We start from the raw sequence: 21,223 nt of genomic DNA, 5'->3' as shown, positions 1-21,223 counted from the left end.
CACACACATCAGCGGTGCGGAATCTGCTGTCTAGACCCTTGATACCGGTGTGACTCAGTCAATAGTTATTACTGTCTTTGCGGCTTTTCCGCAGAGACACAAGCACTCAGTACTGGAAATACTCATCAGATGCGACAAGAGAAACCGAGCGACGCACACAAACTGCTGGAGGAACTCAGCAGGCCAGGCAGCAACTATGGAAAAGATCAGGCCCGAAACGTTCACTGTCCACTCTTTTCCTCAGATGGTTCCTGGCCTGCTGGGTTATTCCATCAGTTTATGTGTGTTCCTGGTCATCTTGCTTTAGAGGATATTGAGTTAGGTAGTAACACCTTGTGCTCGGTACACAACTCAATAGCTAAGAAGTCAATTCCCAGATCGTAGGGAGATAATAAAAGGAGAGCTGCTCCCTGGTGGACGGGTGAATGTAAAAGAGCTGTAAAGGGGAGGAAAGTTCGGTAGTGTTACTCCTATCCATCTGTCATACAATATAAAAGAGCTCAAGCTATAATTAGAAAAGGAGAATTTCTGAGAGGGAAACTTGTCCAGCTTCTAGGGTTTTCCGCCACCTCCAACGGGATCCCACCACTAAGCATATCTTTCCCTCCCCCCCCCTGCATTCCGCAGGGATCGCTCCCTACACAACTCCCTTGTCCATTCGTCCCCCCCATCCCTCCCCACTGATCTCCCTCCTGGCACTTATCCGTGTAAGCGGAACAAGTGCTACACATGCCCTTACACTTCCTCCCTTACCACCATTCAGGGCCCCAAACAGTCCTTCCAGGTGAGGCATCACTTCACCTGTGAGTCGACTGGGGTGATATACTGCGTCCGGTGCTCCCGATGTGGCCTTTTATATATTGGTGAGACCCGACGCAGACTGGGAGATTGCTTTGCTGAACATCTACGCTCTGTCCGCCAGAGAAAGCAGGATCTCCCAGTGGCCACACATTTTAATTCCACATCCCATTCCCATTCTGGCATGTCTATCCACGGCCTCCTCTACTGTAAAGATGAAGCCACACTCAGGTTGGAGGAACAACACCTTATATTCCGTATGGGTAGCCTCCAACCTGATGGCATGAACATTGACTTCTCTAACTTCCGCTAGGCCCCACCTCCCCCTCGTACCCCATCTGTTACTCTTTTTTATGCACACATTCTTTCTCTCACTCTCCTTTTTCTCCCTCTGTCCCTCTAAATATACCTCTTGCCCATCCTCTGGGTCACCCCCCCCTTGTCTTTCTTCCCGGACCTCCTGTCCCATGATCCTCTCGTATCCCCTTCTGCCTATCACCTGTCCAGCTCTCGGCTCCATCCCTCCCCCTCCTGTCTTCTCCTATCATTTTGCATCTCCCCCTCCCCCTCCAGCTTTCAAATCCCTTACTCACTCTTCCTTCAGTTAGTCCTGACGAAGGGTCTCGGCCTGAAACGTCGACTGCGCCTCTTCCTATAGATGCTGCCTGGCCTGCTGCGTTCACCAGCAACTTTGATGTGTGTTGCTTGGAAAGAGAGATTGTTTCCGGGTTGCGGGGGTTTAGTTCAGTTCTTTCTGCCCAGTGCGCATGTGTGTAGTTCCCCCGCCATGCACCGCGTTTTCAGCGCAGCCTGTGCTGCGCTGTGACCAATGAGATTAGATAAGAGTACAGAGTGTCGCAAACATCAATATACGGCAGTGTCTCCAACCTCCGCGCCGCGAAGCATGCAGTGGGCAGCGGTAGTCAGGATGCGCACAGAACATCTTTAAGATAAAAAAAAACGATATAAACAAGTTAATTAATTAGGTGCTGCTTTGCACGTAAATGTCGGCCCAGATCAGAGGCGACGCAATCGGCAATCGCTCGTGATATCCTAGTAGCGTGGCGGAGGCTCCACGAAAGAAGGCAGAAACGTACAACTTCCATCCAGAACGGGAAGAGGAGTTTCTATTTACCTTTGTGAAAGTCAAGTGTGTATGTATGTTGTGCCACCAAACACAAGCACTAAGTAAAAGAGGGAATCTGGACTGGCAGCAGAACGCTAACCACCAGAAATTTAAAGACACCTACCCCCCAAACAGCCCAATTCGTGCCTGGAAAGTTGAGCTGAAATCGGGGTTGATGGCCCAGCAATCGTTTTCCACAAAACCTGCTGCTCAAATTAAGGCTGCTATTGAAGCATCATTTCGTGTAAGTCACCTTTTGGCTAAACACAAGAAGCCTTTAACAGATGGCGATTTATTCAGGGCAGCAATGGTCATTACCGCAAAGACTGTTTTTAATGACTTTAAAAACAAAAACGGCATAACAACCGCAATACATAATATACCGCTTGGCCCTGCATCAGTGACAAGGAGGGTAGAGTCGTTGTCGGAGGACGTGGATATTTTTCACTACAGTTCGATGAATCCCTGGATGTAATGCAAAAAGTTCAGCATGTTGTATTTGTCAGAATGGCTTTACAGGATTTCACAACAATGGAGGACTTCCTCACTCTTTTGCAATTAAAGGAAAGAACGAGAGGTGAGGATATTTACAATGAGTTTACAAAACATATGTCCGTGAAAATAACATCCCCATTCATAAACTGGTGGCATTTACCATTGATGGGGCCGAGCAATGCGCGGTGTGCGCGTTGGTTTTATACCACTAAAAGTCAGTGCCTACTTCGGGTCAACTTATCTATGTGAAATTGCATTTTCACAGATGAAAATTAGTCAATCTATGTACAGTAGCTGACTTACTGACAGACACTTCACTCGGGTTGCCAACTTTCTCACTCCAAAATAAGGGACAAATGTAGCAGTCAAATTCCAGCACATTTGTGTTTACCCAGAGAAAGACTACCATGACCATGAATCCTTGCGCGGGCACCTGTGTGCGCATCCGCGTACGTGCCATTTTTTTTTTAACCCCAAAAATCGGTTTTGGCTTAATCTTCATTACTTCTACTTCATAAAGCCTGTGTATTTACCATCTTATTCCTGCTTTTACTATATGTTAGTGTTATTTTAGGTTTTATGTGTTACTTGCTATGATTTGGCAGGTTATTTTTTGGGGTATGTGAACGCTCATTTTTTTCCATTATAAATTAATGCTAATTGCTTCTTCGGCCTAAAGCATTTCGGCACGGAAGGTTTATAGGAACGCTCTCCCTTAGCGGGGGAAATAAGGGACAGTTGGCAACCCTACACCTCACAGACTATCTCAGACTGGCTGTCCGTAGTTATGAGCCAAATTTCAGGGAAGTAGCAGAAAGTATTCAGCCCCAGTCATCACACTGAGTGCAATAGTCAATTTTTATTCATTTATTTTTCGTGTTGAAATAAAATTAAATAATGAAACTTAGAATTAAAGGTGTGAATTATTGTAATATTCTTAAACAAAAACAGCTATGGCCTGTTTGCTATGCTAGTTACAGTGTTTTCTTGTTTGAATTCATTTGAAAATTGGCAAAAGTATTTTGTGTAATTCAAATACAATTCGCTCAAATAAAAGGCCTCAAATTGGAAGTACAATCTGAGCTGTTTTTTCTCTAAACGATTTAGTAGGTCGATCTTGCCTTTCACTGTGGTCGAGGTAGGGGATCCTGTGCTTAAAAAGGTTGGTGACCACTACTTTAGAGGAAAGGATGATCCGTTTAAATGTGTTGCTACTCGGAAGTGATATTCCGGGAGATTCTGTATTTTTGGATGTTATATCTTTTTTTAAGAGGTTGTGTGACTGCACATGGGACCACTACACAGTGGTCTTTTTTAATTATTATTCCTTTGTTCTTTCAAGACGTGGTAACGTGAGGTTTGAATGTTTATTTAAACTTTTGCTGTTACTTGTTTTTGAAGACAGAAAAGTACTCTGTATTTTTGGTTTGTTATTTTATTTGTTTTTCATGGAATTGGTTTTACAGAGACACACGAATTACACTCTGGCCATGTGAAATCCAGGTTAAAGTAATGGAAATTCGTTCCTCTTTATTCCGGCTATGATAATGCCAAATTTCAGAGGACAATGGGCATTTGTGGATATATGCTCATTGGCGGATAGTTAAATTGGAAACCTGGAAAATTTGGGAAGCAATCCAAAAAAGGTTGTTACCTTTAATAACAAGTCTGCTTTATGTTTAAATACCCAAGAATTAACCAGAAGAGAGAAATGTGTGTGTCTCCCTACAGTGCCGGCGGCAGTTCTGATGACGCTGATGCGTGGCTGGAGGTCCTATAACACGTTCCTGTAGATAGCGAGTGGAGATGCAAACGGGACCACCGTGACAGATTAATCAATATGTAAACATGCCACAGAAGGGCTACCATTGTTACCGATCTCTTTCGCAGACAAGAAAAAATTCTGAGGTGAAAACATGTCCAGTTTTCAGGGTTTTGGGATTCTGTTTTGGGCAAAGCTAGGACGAAGCAATCTATTTCAACCAACTTTGCCCCATAGGTTTCAAGGGTTTCAAGGGTACGTTTAATAACAGAGATATTCAATATACATCCTGAAATGCTGTTTCTTCGCAACCAGCCATGAAAACAGGGGACTGCCCCCAAGCAATGAACGACAGTTAAATGTTAGAACCCCAAAGCACCTCCCAAGCTCCCCTCCGTCCCGCAAGAAAGCGGCGGCAAGCAACTCCCCGTCCGCAAGACTTTCCCCGTCCTTCCACCAGCCACTTAGCACTGCAGAGTGAGCAAATAAGGGAGAGATCGATTTCTTCGTTTCACAGCGAGAGCGGAGACATTGCAGGTTCGTCCATGAAGACCTCGACACCTTTAGTACTTTTTACGAGGTCGAGTTGCTGGACGCTCAACTCAGCAGGGATGGAGAGGGTACACGGGAGCCGGCTGGATTCGAACTCGGGACTTCTCGCCTCGGAGTCTAGCGCTGATGCCACTACGCCTCCAGCCGGCATATGATGGTGATGAGACTAGCGTTCGATTTGGATTCAAGTGAGGGAGATTTGCGCAGTGTCAGCCTCACTCTCTCTTCCCAATTCCCATCTGGATCCAGTGGTAAGAGAAGGATCGAGACGTTTGGAGATGGGACTGGGCGCAGTAGTTGACCAGAAAATCTTCTGTGTCTTGTCGTGCTCTACACGTTCCACGACGCTTGCAGAGACCGCTTTCTTGATCGTTGGACCTTCCATTGGTCTCGTCTGCTCAATCCGCCGGAGTCTGCTTTCACATGCTGGGATAGACAACTTCCTGTCTCACCGAGGGTTTGAGACCTGTCGGCAACCCTCACCTGGTTTAGCCGGGTTGTCGGAGCCGTTGCCCGGGGTGTGGCCGCTGTCGCATGCAAACAGCTACGAGGAGCCACAGGTGAGAGCTGAGTACCAGGTGGGGACCAAAGGTGGACTAACCGCCTTGAAAAGGACGCGACGTGTTCCCCCCACCAGCGGTGCCACCCCTCTCTGACACCCCATACACCCCTGAGACAGAACAAGCAACTCGCTGGTTTACGATGTTAAAAGTCCGGTGCATCGCTTTTTTCACGAGCACTCTGCCGAAGGATCTTCGGGCACACAGCCGTCTTCCATCTCCCACGACACACCGATCTCCTGCCCGGACGCCGATCTCTGATCCCCTCGTCCCCAGAGCCACGAAAACTCGGTCCTTGAAAGGTGAGCGGAGCTCTGACTGAGGCCGGGCCCTGGGCGTGCCGAACAACGGCCAGTTGTGAATCCCCGGAAGCCAGTCCCATTCCCGCAAAGAACCATAGTCAGCTTGTAACTCCAGACTAGGGTCTTCAAAAGCACCCTGAAAGGAAATATAGAGATATCAAAATTGAAATGGAGCTGTTCCCGAAGATGCACGAAAATGATGCGCAATTAACCCTCCTGAGCTCCGTCAAACGCCGGAAAGAACCACAGCCTGTGACACTCCATCCTCCCGGCCGTGTAAGTGTTTTAAATTATGGTACTTCCCTACATACAATCTGTTTAATTCCAAGATCTCGCCATGAAAGTGATTCCTTAGCCGACCGGGAAGAGAAAAAAAATGGTGCAGACAGCATAAGATGTCCTACCAGTCAATGGGGCACAACGGATGTGAGCAGGACCTGTATCCAAGGAAGTCTCAGCTACGCCCAATGGTGCTATGAAGGTGGTATTCTCTGGACACTGAATGGAACTTACAATTTTTCAATCTCCCAACCCTCCTCGCAGGCACCCGAGGTTTCTTGATCACAGTCTGTTAGGGTTCCTAAGCCCCTCAGGATTCCCTGGTCTCTCAGTCTGTTGAGGTTCCGAGGTCCCCCAGGATTCCCCGGTCTCTCAGTCTATTAGGGTTCCCATGCATCTCTCTCAAGTTGGCCAGGTCTCCCGTTGTTTTCAGGACTTCCTGGGCCATCGGGTTCCAGCTATGGGGCGGGGTTGGGGGCGGGTTTCTTGTAGTGACTTCTTCATGCCTGTGCAGGGCATCCGAGCATAAGGCCCTGAATTTTTTAGAGCAACTAAATTGGCTAATTGTTAACAACAGCTGTTAATGGAATAGGAGCACCTTGTGATTTACTCCAGCGATTCCCTCTTTGTTATGCAGTTTCCTGGTGCTTTCTGTTTACGTTTGTTAAGTTTACTTTTAAAGGCTATGATATTCTGTGTTAATTTTATTCTTGAAGCAGATGTCCGATTAGTACAAAACGGAGGGTCCTCATTTGAAGAATGATTCGTCTCACGCTGTCACTTGATGGAGTTACCTGTGTATAAGCTCCTATTTCTGCCTCTTCATGAATGTCTTTGGCTCCGATATTGACTGTGAACACCAGAACACTTATTCACCAGACTCACTGTTGGAAAAGTCCTTCATTCGGAATTCGAGCGGGCGAAAGACTGTGGGGCCCAGGTGCTGCGCCTGGAGAGTGGGGGCCGTGGGGGGGGGGGGGGTTTGCTCTGTCACAACCACGGATTCGGCACCGCAGCAGATACGGCAATTGCGCTGGTAAATATGCACGTGTCAGCTAATTATTATCTTATTGTGATAGCATTTAATTCTATTCATTCCGTCGTATTATTTGCCAAGACATTGACACACAAAAGATTTGCTGCCTGCATTCCGACTTGCCTGAGAAATTGGACTATCGAGTCAACTGATTCTGAAGACTCGCGGTAATCGTTTTATTCTTGTTCAGCCGCAGTGCTTTCCATTTCAATATCAGTTAACTGCCCCATTTGGCCTGGCGTTTGTTGTTTTCTTTTCCCTTTAACACCGTATTAAAGTCTGTGAACTATCGACTTGCTTCAGTGTCTCTCACTCCGCACTTGGGCCATCTCCGAACCTGGTGACAAATCCACATTTGCTAGATCCTTTCTGATCCCGTCAGAATTTGCCACTCTGAAATATGGAATATCAACCCACGGAACTGATCTATCTTTTTACATAATTACTTTGAATCTAATGGCTTTGTGATCATCAGATACAAATACTCCCCTACTCAAACTTGTGTCACCTGCGCTGTCACAGAGCCCTAGTAGCAGATCAAGGATTGCACACTCTCTGCTTGGGACAGTAACGTGCAGATTAAGAAAACATTCCTGAGCATATTCGACAGATTTGCTCGTTTTACAGCATGGGAGTCCCAGTCAATATGTGGAAAGTTAAAATCACCTACTACAACAACCTTTAGTTTCTTGCAACAGTCAAAGATCTCTCTGCAACTCTGTTTCTGTAAATCCCTCGGAGTGTTGAGTGATCTATAATATAGCCCCATTAACGTCGTCATACCTTTCTTTTTTCTCAGTTCCACCCATAACGCCTCACCAGACGAGTTCTCCAGTCTGAGCAGTGCCGTGACATTTTCCCTGCCCAGTAACGACATCCCTCTTCCTTTAATTCCTCCCGCTCGGTCGCGTTTAAAACAACGGAAACCCGGAAGTTTGAGCTGCCATTCCTGCCCCGGTAGTGTATCAGCTAGTGCGACGCTATTCAGCGTGGGATGTTTCGAATTTTTGAGTTCAATTCCGGCGAGGTTTGGTAAGGTGTCTGTCCGTTCTCCCCGTGGAATGCGTGGATTTTCTCCGGCTCCTTCCAATCCAAAGACGTACCAGGTCGGCTAATAGGTGATTATAAAAGTGTATCGTAATTTGGTTAGGATTTGGGGAGGTTTCTCTCGAAGGACCGTTAAGGACGTTCTCCGCTCTGAATCGCTAAACAAATAGATACCTACAGTGATTAACATGAGGGTGTTCGTTATCGACTACAGCTCAGGATTCAATACTATCATTCCATCAGAACGAACAAATAAGTATAAAGACTTTGGCCTCAATAACTTCTTGTGCAAGTGGATCCTCGATTTCTTCCCTTCCAGACTCCAGTGAGTTCGGATTGGCAACAGCATTCCTTGCACAATGTCGATCAGAAAAGTTGCATCACATGGCTGCACGGAAAGACTTGCTGGTCCCTCTCTGTTCCGGCAATTGGCTTGGTCTTATTGTTGAGGCGAAGTGAACAACAACGCCTCTCCCGGGTTAACACCTTACCGCCGGATATTCTATGTTAGTTCGTCCGCTGATAGAACCCCCACTTCCACTTGTTGTTCCGGGAACAGCGGAGGATGTTACACAAAGTGGCATTTGTAAGGAGAGATCCGAATAAACAAATGCTGACGTGTGTTCTGCGCATGTTCCGCCCAGATCAGGTTGTCACTTCAGGTGGTAATGTACCCCGAGCCCAGCCATATGAGTGTTCTCTGTAGGTCCTGTTTCATCCTCTCCGTTTGCGTGTTGGTTTGCGGATGTAACCCAGACGACAGACTGTCATGAGCCCCAATGGACTCAGAAAAAAAAACGTTCGAAAACCTACGAGAAAACGGGTGGGTTCAATTGGAGTCAACGTCCTGGGGGAATCTGCGAATCCTGAATATGTGCTGTTAGGCGAGCTTGGCGGTCTCTAAAGCTGATGGTGTTTTTTGAAGTAGTACAAAGCGGCGGGCCTTGGAGTATCGGTCTACGACCATCATCATTACTGCATTACCTCGAGATACCAGAGCACCAGTGAAAATTATCCATAGAACTGTGGGAATAAAGATGAGTAGGAAACTGGAGGGGTTGAAGCAGACGTTGAGGGTGTGCTCGGGGTGCTATATTTTGTGCGCAGACGTCACACGCTAAGACATATTCCCGGACAGCTATCTAATGACTGGCCACCGCTAACGTCTCCTGACCATCTCTACGGTGCGAGCCACCCCTGGATGCCCAGTCAGTTTCGAAGCGTGTCCCTAATTGAATATCACCGAACGAACAAGTTCGGAAACAAAGATACAACGTGGAGGGAACCGAATCTGCCCCATTTTGCTCTTGGGCTCTGAGCATGTATTTTGCATCGGATGGCGCCCACACTCTTGAACTGGGAATTATAGATGAAGGATTCTCATCACCGTTAAGTGCTTGAACTGCAGAGACAGGGCGTCTGGTTTTCGTTTTTTTTTAATCCGGGGCGGTAAGTAGATTCGGAAGTAAACACCAGGAGGCAGTTTGGTAGGTAACTAGGAAGATGCTTAGTTCCCTTTTTGGGGCACGTTTTTTGTAGTTGCCAGCAGTACACTTGACTGGTTGTTGGATAAGTGATGACCCAGAATTTACCAGCCTCATCCTGTGGAAGCTGTTCGTTACCGTTACCAACCGCTGTGTGAAATGCCCGTCAGGGTCTTATTCAGCACTCAGTTCTACCGTTTATTTACGTGTGCCCTCTAGTATTCGATTTTCCAATCGGATAACACCCAGTCCCCACTCTCTGTGACCCTTATAATTTAATATGCCTTTATTTACAACTGTTCAGCCTTCCCTGTTCTCTGCCCCGCCACCATTTGTTTTTATCTTCGCTCTTTAGCCTTTGTCCTTCCCACTAACTGCTCCCATTCACTCAATAAGCTTTGAACACTGTTTACAGATAATTTCAATGGCCACAGACCTGATACAGGAAATGTCCATCCATTGTCTGTACAAGGCCGCTGAGTTCGTCCAGCTGCTTGTTATTTTTCCGCAATGGTCATCCCGATTCTTCCCTGTCAGAGACATCTCACTACACCTTCATCAATTTCTTCTGTCAACTTTTCAGTTCTGCGCATGCATCTCATACATGAAACGTAGACTCTATTTCTCCAGCCGTGGCTACGGGTGACCTCCTGATTATTTCCAGTACTTTATGTTTCTGTCTCCGCGGAAGCGCCGCAAAGGCAGTAGCAGTCATTGATTGAGTTGCACTGGTATCAGGGGATTTGACAGCCGAAACCGCACAGCTCGGGTGTGGCCGTGATCGTATAGTGGTTAGTACTCTGCGTTGTGGCCGCAGTAACCTCGGTTCGAATCCGAGTCACGGCAGCCCGTGCCTTACACATTGAGCTTTCAGCAGCCCCTGCATTATAAAGGCTCGTCTTTTGATGATTTTCTGTCTGCCGATTCCCCGGGAAACCGAGACATTTCTGTCACCAGGAGCTTTCCCCTGGACAAATTGTTACTCGAACTAATACACACGGAACCACTCGGTGCATTTGGCACTGAGCGTTCGCGATAGATCAGCAAACTCTCAGTGTAAACGGGCTCTGATGATCCCCGAGATCGCGGAATGCAATAGGTAAGAAGACCCCATTACCTCAGCCACAGCAGAGAATCTCGGCTCTGTGATCCAGGCACTGCAGGAAGGGAGGTGCCTTTCACCGCAGCCGTTGTGCCTATGAGTCGCCTGTCGCTGATTCATTTTGTTGAAAGGGACAGTGCGATGCCGTGCTGATTCAGGACTCGCTTCTTCCTAATCCCATTTGGTAAATGTTACGTGGGTGATGAGTTAACACTGACTGGTAACGCCTTTTTTTTTGTGTTCCGAATTAACACCCATTCAGTTCCTCACCGTCAGTGATGTGAAATATTCTGATTTGCCGACAAAACCCCGCTCCATTGGACTGGACTCAGCCTGCATGTGATTTACAAAGTGCTGTTCAAGGTGTCACGAACCCACAGGTTTCGTTTACTGTGGACTGTAACTTTAAGAGCGACTAAGTGAGGCGGAATTATGACGTCCAACACAGGCTGACACTGCTGACTGTGAACTTAACACAGGAAGAGAGAGATTTTTCAGTAATCGAGAGAGAGAGAGAGAGAGAGAGAGAGAGAGAGAGAGAGAGAGAGACAGAGAGAGAGAGACTGGGGAAGCCGGTGGCTTCAGCTTGTAGCATCTGGGACTTGGAACTCTCTAACGGCCACCCGGGTGGATTAAACATTGGCACACGGCGCACAACGAGTGTGTGTCTGTCACTTCGGAAAATCTAAAGGAGTGCATTTTCCGGGATATCCTGTGGAGACCACCTTATGTGTTAACCCTTGCCTGGGTATGCTTTGTGGCACTACTTGAAGACGATATCACTATGACCGGTCAGTTTCGGTGATAACTCGTATGTGGATTTGGAACAACACGACGGGCAAGATCTTCAACGACGATTTCGTTTATCGCTGTGACACGTGATCCACAACAATGCATTATCAATTAATGCAGGTTTTATAAAAAAAAACAAACAGACATTTATCAAACTCTGCTCAACAATAACGAAAAGTATTCAAACGACAAACTTACCCGGAAGTTAACTGCTATACGGCAACACTGCAACAGTTCTTAAAAGGGTAAATGCGAAAACAGTTCTGAAAGTGGTAAATTCGAAACCAGTCTGAAAATGGTAAATTTGAAAGTCGACAGTCAAAAGGAAAGACTTCTCTGGAATCGGATTTCTTCGCAGACGTGACCTAACTGCGGATTCTCCAAAGGATTCACGACGAAGGAAAGAAAACGGCTTGAAGGAACTGTCCTTTTCCTGGCAGGGGACACTGGCAACTTCCATGCTATTGCAGGAGTTATCTCAGATACAGGTCACCACTTCTGAAGGAATCCTCGATAAGTTCGATCCTCTATAAAACCGCCGAGCGACTGTAACTTTATTCCGATCCTTCAGGTTTCCTCATTTAATAAGGACTTCACTCTCCAATACTACTAGAAAGGTGAATCAAAGATACACCAACTAAGCTGGCAGCCATTGGAGAAACTACTGGCACAATTATTTTACCGCACTATAACGAAACTGCGTCATAAGATAAATACGCTGCATAACGGAGTAACCGACGAAGCAAACAACAACTTAACTGAAAACCAACTGCGTCACCCCAGGGGTCTCCTTTATACCTGTCGAGAACAGGTCATCATGTGATCTCATACTGGCGGGAAAATTCCATCATGTTACCTCCACTAGGCCATTACATCATGCTCATAAGACAGTCACAAGATACCCACGGGGTATGTCACACCTCCCTCCAAAAAAATATTTTTTGGCTTTCAGGAGCAAAATTTTAACAACTATTTACACAAGAAGATTACAACTGTATAAAATCTAGAACATACACGATATACACAGTATTATCATAGAGCATCTTTCAAACTAATATACACTAGGAGTGTTACAAATGTTAAAATACCACTCCAAAAAAAAAACATTGTAAATTTAACATCTAGATAGACAATCAGCGATCACATTATCTTTACCTTTAGTATGAGTTATCAAAATAATATACTCCTGTAACATCAAACTTTGTTGTTGAATTGGAGTTTGATTTATTTTCTTAAATATTTTCTTTAACCGAGCCCATAACCAAGGTAGGTCACAGTGGCATGACCAAATTCACTATTAGCTAAGTTAATAGTGAAGTTAGCTTTTGAAAGCTTTGAAAATAGTTTCTGCGCGGCAGTAATATGTGCTTTCCAAGTACAAAACATTTCCTGTAACTATATCATCAATATAGTCATCTTTATCTTTTAACCCATGAATCACACTATTAATCATCCTCTAGAAAGGACCTGGTGCATTCTTCATCCCACAGGGAAGAACATTGTATTCATATAACCCGGATGGGGTTACAAATGTAGAAATCTCTCTACCTCTATCCGTCAATGGGACGCACCAATAACCTTTAAACAAATCAATCTTTGTAGGAAACTTTGCTTGTCCAACTTTGTCCACACGATCATCTATCCTAGGGATTGGATACGGATCATTTTTTGTCACACCAGTCACCTTCCTGTAATCTGTAGAAAACCTAATACTATTGTCTAACTTAGGCAGCATAATACACGGTAAACTCCAATTCGAATTAGAAGTCTAATAATATTATTCTCTAACAAATATATATTTTTTTGTTCAGCAAGTCCACATTACCCCTTGTTCATCCGATATGGATGTTGCTTTATAGGCTTTGTATCCCTGACATCTACATCATGCAAAGCTATGGTGGTTTTTCTCGGAACGTCTGGAAATAAATCCCAATATTTAAAAATGAAGTGTTTCATCTGCTGTCTCTGCTCTGGGTGCAAATGAGCAAATTTCCCATCAATATTTTCCAGAATTGTTGAGTTTGGGAATCTGGCAGAAATAATGTTTGTTTTAAAATGAGTTTCAGATGGATCATCCGTTAAGTTCTCAATGGGATCAGACTCACTATTATTGACCACAACAGTCATAGTAGCGGACTGTTTCTCATAATATGGTTTTATCACATTTATGTGATAGAGTAGTGTTGGCTTTCTTCGATCCGGGGTTTTTATCTCATAATGCACATCATTAACTTCAGATTTAATCTCATAAGGACCATGAAATTTAGCTTGTAAAGGGTCCACTTGAACCGGGAAAAGAGCCAACATCTTATCTCCAGGCTTAAATGACCTTATTCTAGCTTCCTTATCATACCAAGTTTTCATTTTCTCTTGAGCAGATTTTAATTTTTCCTCGGCGAAGCTGCAAGCTTTATTTAAAATTTTAATTTATATTTTAACCTTTCTTTAAATTTTAAAACATAATCCAACAAATTAGTGTATACCTCTTTATGAATCCACTGTTCTTTCAACAAGGCCAAAGGTCCTCAAACTCTATGCCCAAACACAAGTTCACAAGTTCTAAAACCTGATGATTGCTGCACTGCTTGCTGTACTGCAAAAAGTAGTAAATGTACGCCCTCATCCCAGTCATTTTCATTTTCCACACAATCCGTCCTACTCATAGTTTTGAGGGTAGGATGGAACCTCTCCAAGGCTCCGTGCAATTCTGGATTATATACAGACGAGGTTATCTGCTTTGCTCCCAGTTTATAAACTATATACAGGAACAATCCAGACATAAAGTTACTAGCTTGCTCAGATTGTATTTCCTTAGGCAACCCAAAATAAATAAAGAATTTTATGAGAGTATTTATTACAGTTTTAGCTCTTATATTCCTGAGTGGTATTGCCTCTGGGAATCTAGACGCGGTGCACATAATGGTCAGCAAATATTAATGTCCAGTTTCGGTTTTTGGCAATGGGCCTACACAATCTATAATAATTTTTGAAAACGGTTCACCAAATGCGGAATAGGTTGCAGTGGGGCCACTGATTACAATTTCGTTAGGTTTACCCACAAGCTGACAAGTATGACACGTATTGCAATAGGTCGCTACATCTTTTCTTGAACTAGGTGCCACAAGGTGTGCTGGGAACGGACCCAAATGCAAGGCACAGACACTGAAGTACAAGGAACAGGACTTGACCAGAGTGGGGACATGACAAAATTCAGACCAGGAGCAGGTACAACAATGTAGACTTGGTCTCGGGAAAGCGGGACCAGGACTAGGAACCATGGACTAGGAGTCAAGGCTTGGGCTCCGAGCCCGAGACCGAACAAGGACCTAGAACCTGGATCCTGCCTCGGGCTCGGAACCCGGAATGAGCATGGACATGACACGGCTTCAGGACAGGACGTGGCTGGGGTCTAGAGGCCTGAGCTTGGAGACAAGACAAGGCTCGGACTCCGAGTTCGAGACTGGACAAGGACCCAGAACCTGAGCTTGCCTCGTGCTCGGACCCTAGAACCAGGCAAGCACTGACATGGCTTGAGGATGGGGTCTTGGGTCTTGAGCTTGGCTTGGGGTCTTGGGTCTTGAGCTTGGCTTGGGATGCTCGAAGCTTGGGGTCTTGGGAATTGAGCTTGGCTTGGGATCCTCGACGCTTGGGGTCTTGGGTCTTGAGCTTGGCTTGGGATGCTCGAAGCTTGGGGTCTTGGGAATTGAGCTTGGCTTGGGATCCTCGACGCTTGGGGTATTGGGTCTTGAGCTTGGCTTGGAATCCTCGAGGCTTGGAGGCTTGGGTCTTGAGCTTGGCTTGGGATCCTCAAGGCTTGGGTTCTTGGAGCTTGGCTTGAGATCCTCAAGGCTTGTGCTCTTGGAGCATGGCTGCAGGATCCTCGAGGCTTGGATTCTTGGAGTTTGGTTGCGGGATCGTCGAGGCTTGGGTCCTTGGAGCTTGGCTGCGGGATCTTCGTCTTGAAATGTGGAGGCTGATAACTCGGAGGCTGCAGCTGAGACAGACTGGGAACTGAACATTAACATAGAGCCGGGACTTATCTTTAACACCACACAAATATAAGACAGGACAGAACATAGACATAGAGCCGGGACTTATCCTACGACAAGCCGGGACTCAACTTCATCTCCACATCAAAGTGGGACAGGTATCTCCGTCAGGTAACGGCAGAACGGCCAGACTTACCCAACAGAGGCAAGGACAAGACAAACAACAGGAATTCTGTAGATGCTGGAAATTCAAGCAACACACATCAAAGTTGCTGGTGAACGCAGCAGGCCAGGCAGCATCTATAGGAAGAGGTACAGTCGACGTTTCAGGCCGAGACCCTTCGTCAGGACTAACTGAAGGAAGAGTGAGTAAGGGATTTGAAAGCTGGAGAGGGAGGGGGAGATGCAAAATGACAAGACAAGACAGGTCCCCCCCGCAGGGTAACGGCGAAACGGCCTGACGTACCCCATGGATGCGAGGACAATACAATACAAGATCCCCACACCGTCCACCCCCGCAGGGTAACGGCAGACGGCCTGACTTACCCCACGGAGGCGAGGACAAGCTAAGACAAGACATGACCCCCCGCAGGGCAACAGCAAGACGGCATGACTTTCTCTACAGAGGCGGGGACAAGACAAGACAAGACATGACCCCCCCCCCCCCCGCGGGGCAAAGGCAGGACGGCCCTACTTACCCCACAGAGGCGAGGTCAAGAAGAGACAAACACCAAAGAGCAACAGACAGTTCCATCTCTGCTCCGGGGTTGCTCCAAGTCTCAGTTCAGCCAGCAACTTCAGTTGGCTACAGAAACAGCCAGATCCCTACCTAGCTTGGAGTGACTGGCAAGCTACTCAGCTGGCCCGGGAAACAGCCGAATCCATACCGCAAAGATTACTCCAATCAGTGGCAACAAGGCTCCATGAAGCAGTGGTCCTCCACCCAGGCCTAGAGATCACAAATGGTTTCATCAGCAGGTTGCTCCAAGGGGGACTGACAAGACAAACCATCAGCCCACACTCAATCCCAAGGCTACTTGCATTGCAAGCCCTAAAATGGGAATCAGGTGCCTTTGATTTAGTCAAACAAGGGACAGCTGGAAGACCCGGAGTTCTGAGTCCATGGACCGGACTGTGAACCGGAATGCGGACTTCACGGACCGGTCTATGACACTAGGTGAGTAAAAATGTTTAAAACCCTTGATCAGAGTTTTTCTTACACCTTGCTGGACACCCAAAGGCATATTATGAGCCATAGATAAAATCTCATTTCGATAATCTTTAGGAACTATTACTTGGTGATTAACTTCCTATTCCTCACTTTCAGGAATTATAGGTGATTGCCACTTCCTCATTTACACTCTCTTTTCAAAATAATATCCCACTGGTACCTACACAATTTCACTATCTGGAAGAGCTTGTTCCGCTAACTTGTTCTGCTCTGCGGTCATCTCCTTCCGAGATAAAGACAAATCTTCATAGTCAGACTTACTACAATAATCTTGATCAAATAATGAAGGTAAGAAAGTTTCGGACGCATCCTCAAAATTTGAATGCCGAGTTGAACAGTCATGGGTAACAGACCCATTCTGTACCTCAATCTTTTTAGCCATAGCTCGAGTTACAACACAGGAAGAATCCGTGTTAGAATCCATCTGTGGTTCCTCAGTAATGGGCTTTATTGTCAAAAGCACCTCAGGAAAAACGTGTCCACCTGCTCAGTCATTCCTTAACAATAGAAAAACATCATTCACGGGTAAACTGGGTTGAAATCCTACTTTAACAGGCCCTATAACTGACCCTGACCTTAAGTTTACTCTATGCACATGTACCGGCACAAGGGCACTCCCAACTCCTCGTATATAGTTTACCTTATCAATATCAGGCTCATCACTAAACATTAGAACACTGTCTAATATAAGTGATTGAGAAGCTCCAGTATCCCTAAGTATTTTTATTGGCACAGGACTGGATCCCTCTTGCAAGGATAAAAATCCCTCAGTTATAAAATGTTCATATCCCCTCTTAACTTGGTAAGACTGTGACAAAGCTTCATATGTATTTATCAAACTCTGTGGATTTACAGGTGTCTCAATATGCTGCACATAAGCATCTGGGACTGCCTCCTCCTCCTTCTTCTTCTTCTTCAATCGGAAGCAGTTAGCTATTACATGTCCATGTTTCTTACAATAATTACAAATAGGACCAAAATGTCTTTCCTTCACATACCGCCCTTCATCCTTACCTTTCTCACTAGCTTCAGATTTAATTTCTTTTTTACCTACACTTCCTGTTGTATTTTTTTTAAAGTTCTACCTGCAGAAAAATTACTCTTCTGAATTAAAGCATACTCAGCAGCTAATTTAGTAGCTTCCTGCAATGTAGCAGTGTCCCTCTCATTTGTGTATGCCCTTACTTCAGCAGGAATGCTCCTTTTAAATTCCTCCAATAAAACCAACTCTTTTAATTTATTATATTCCCTATTCACATTTTTAGAGGAAACCCATCTCTCAAAACACACAAATTTTTCGTAAGCAAATTCCGCGTATGTTTTTTTTTCCCACGGATTTCTTCAAATTTCTTAATCTTTCTCTGTAAGCTTGTGGAACCAGTTCATACGATTTCAGTGTATGCTGCTTCTCAATATCATAATCAAGTACTTAGTCAACAGTTAAAGCTGTATAAATTTGTTGTGTATTACCTCTAATTATACTTTGTAACATCACTGGTCATTTATCTTTCGGTCACCCTGAAATCAGAGCAATAGTTTCAAAATGTCGGGATTATTTGTTCACTTTGGTTTCATTAAATGGAGGAGCCAAACTAACTTCTCGACTAGCAAGAAACTGTTTCCTAGAACCAGAGGACTGATTTTCCATCTTGATTTCCCCATCTCTAGCTAAAATTTCCTCTGGTTATCAGTTTTCTTTCTTTAAATTCTCCTGTTTTACTTGCCTCTCTTTCAGCCATTTCTGCTTTAAATTATTCAAACAATATCTGTTCAATATGTAACTGCATTTCCAATGTACTTACTGGAAAACTCACTAACACCACATCATGAAACTTTCCCGAACTAATATAATGTCCCGCTATTTTCCTCTGAATTACTGGTTTTGTTGTAATCTTCGTAATTCCTTTAAGATCCAACCATATCGGAATCTCGGACACCGCACCCTTTTTCGTTTTCGCTAAAACCCCCGGGTCTGGCGAATTCATAAACTCGTCACTATTCATTGCTGCCGAATACCACCCACAGACCAATCGAACAAAAGAATCGGGTATTTCTTTTTTTTCCAAATCAAATTCATAATTAAACAAACAATTAAGCTCAAAATTGTAACAATCCCATGAACCCCCACTTTTATGTCACGTGATCGGCAACAATGAATTATCAATTGAGGCAGGTTTTTAAAAAACCAACAAACATTTAATAAACTCTGCTGAACAATAGCGAAAAAGTATTTAAACGACTAACTTAACCGGAAGTTAACTGTTATACTGGTAAATTCGAAAATCCAAGTGATTTACACAGTCAATAAGGAGAGACTTCTCTGGAAAAGGATGGACTTCTTCGCAGACGTGACGTTACTGCTGATTCTCCAAAGGATTCACGACGACGGAAAGAAATCGGCTTAAAGGAACTGCCCTTTTTCCTGGCGAGGGGACACTGCGCAACTTCCCTGCTCTTGCAGGAGTTATCGCAAATACAGGTCACCACTGCTGAATGTATGCTCGATAAGGTCGATCCTCTATAAACCGCCGAGTGACTCCAACTTTATTACGATCCTTCAGGTTCTCGTCCTTTAATAAGGTCTTCACTCTCCAATATTACTGTAACGGTAAATCAAAGATACACCAGCAAAGCTGGCTGCAATTGGTGGAACTGCCGGCACAACTATTTTACCTTGCAATAGAAAGTAGACCTCCACTTTACAGCGAAACTGCGTCATGAGACAATTACGCAGCGTAACGGAGTAACTACCGAAGCAAACAACAACTCAACTGACAACCAATTGCGTCACACCAGGGGTCATCACGGGACCTCACACTGGCGGGAAAATTCCATCATATGACCTCCACTAGACCATTACATCATGCTCATAAGACAGTCACAAGATACCCACGGGATATTTAACAGGTGGAATTCGACGTAACCACCTTTATTCTACGTTGCACCCTGGAATACAAATATCTCTCTCTCCTACCATTTATTCCGTGGATGACTGAACTTTCCTATTTTACCATCTCAAGACTCTAAGCCTTGTTTCCCCAAGCTCGACATAGATTGGGAGCTATATTTACACATATGTACAAAAACCACTGTTAACATTTGTTTATCTTGGTTCAGTTACGATATTATAAGCAGATACTAATAAAGATAGTGCTTTTATCATTAAAACCCGACTCAGTGTGAAACTCTTGCTGTTGATTTATTTCTAAAAGTTTACAGTTCCTAACAGAAGTCAAAGATAGATGCCGAACCAGAGAAAGAATTGCATTTATAATTGTAGTTTGGAGTAAAGGAAATAAAATAGCATCTAGTTATAGATCCACTGGTATGTAGTACTATGAGAGGCACAGAGGCATTGACAATCATAACTATTTCGCTGGTGTGGAAATGGCAAATATAAGAGGGAAAATGGCAGCACAATGGCGTGACTTTAAGCACAGCTGCTTACAGCGCCAGGGATCACCGATCGGTGTTGAATTGCACGGCAGTTTGTAAGGTGTTCGTCCGTTCTCTCCGGGACTGCCTGAGTTTCCTCTGATTGCTTTGGTTTCCTCCCGCATAACGAAGACGTGCGGGTTAGGGTCGGTAAGTTGTGGGCATACGATTTTGCAGCCGAAATCAAGGAATAATTGCGGGTGTCCTGCATGTCCCCGGCTTGCTTTAGTCGCTGTTGCAATTGACTCATTTCACCATATATTTGGATGTCGCACATATATGTGGAAAACAATATGTGGAAAAATTAATTTGGAAAACAAACTTAACTCTAGTATTTAAGGTGAGAGGAGATAATATTAAAGAAGAGGCGAAAAGCAAATGCCATTCACACAGAGAGTAGCAGATGTCTGGCGCGCGCTGACAGGATAGATGCTGTTTAGAGCCCGAGGATCCTTTGAGATAGGCGCATGAATATACATGTAATGGAAGAATGTGCATCTCAGACAGGCAGGGATGATCAGTTTCATTTCGCATTATGTACGGCAGATACAAGTGCCGAGAACCCTGTTACTGTGCTGCCTGTAGTGTTCATTGTTCATTCTCACCCCTCACCCTGCTTTGCTGCAGGGACAGCATTCACAAACTATGCAGTCTCTATTGTTTCGCTGAGCTGCTAAGAATCTTGTCATCAGTCTGCATGTAACCCTGAAGTAGATAGACTGGTAAAGAAGGCATACCGTATACCTATCATCAACGGTCTGCACTGTGTGATAAAGTTGGCAAGTCATGTTGCACATGCACAGGGATTTGGTTAGGCCACAAATGGAGCGTTGTGTACAGTTCTGGTCACTATTAAGGGATGCAGAAGAGCGTCACTAGGATGATGCGGCAGGCGACTCACGGACACAGCGGCTGGGGAAATGACACCTTTTCTCTGCCAGTGTCTGGATCAGAGAGCGGAGATCCTCTGCTTTTGCTGAAGCAATGAGGTTCTTTCTTCTCGTTGCATTCCGCGGTCCCAGAGGTCGATCATAGCTCGTTTATATTCTGAGTTTGCTGATCAATCGAGAAGTTTCACGTGTGGTCGTGCGAGCGGCAGCATGTCCAGCGTAAAACTACTGGTAACAGAGGAGACTCAACTTTCTGAGGGAAGCGACGGACGGAAATTTTGCAAAAACAAGAGCGCTTATAATTTGCTTGCCTTGCTGAAACCTAAATGCATATATATCCGCC

The 21,223-nt window shown here is 45.0% G+C and overlaps 1 non-coding gene across 1 annotated transcript; it reads left to right on the top strand.

Annotated features, from left to right (window-relative positions):
• The first annotated feature begins 10,215 nt into the window (after positions 1–10,215).
• trnah-gug (transfer RNA histidin (anticodon GUG)) lies at positions 10,216–10,287 on the top strand. The gene has a single exon. It is a non-coding gene; the product is annotated as a tRNA-His (tRNA).
• Positions 10,288–21,223: the final 10,936 nt, after the last annotated feature.

Source organism: Mobula hypostoma, chromosome 3, assembly GCF_963921235.1.
Source record: "Mobula hypostoma chromosome 3, sMobHyp1.1, whole genome shotgun sequence".
Classification (NCBI taxonomy): Eukaryota; Metazoa; Chordata; class Chondrichthyes; order Myliobatiformes; family Myliobatidae; genus Mobula; species Mobula hypostoma.
The sequence above is the reverse complement of the archived record's forward strand: the minus strand, read 5'-3'. Positions and strand labels throughout refer to the sequence as shown.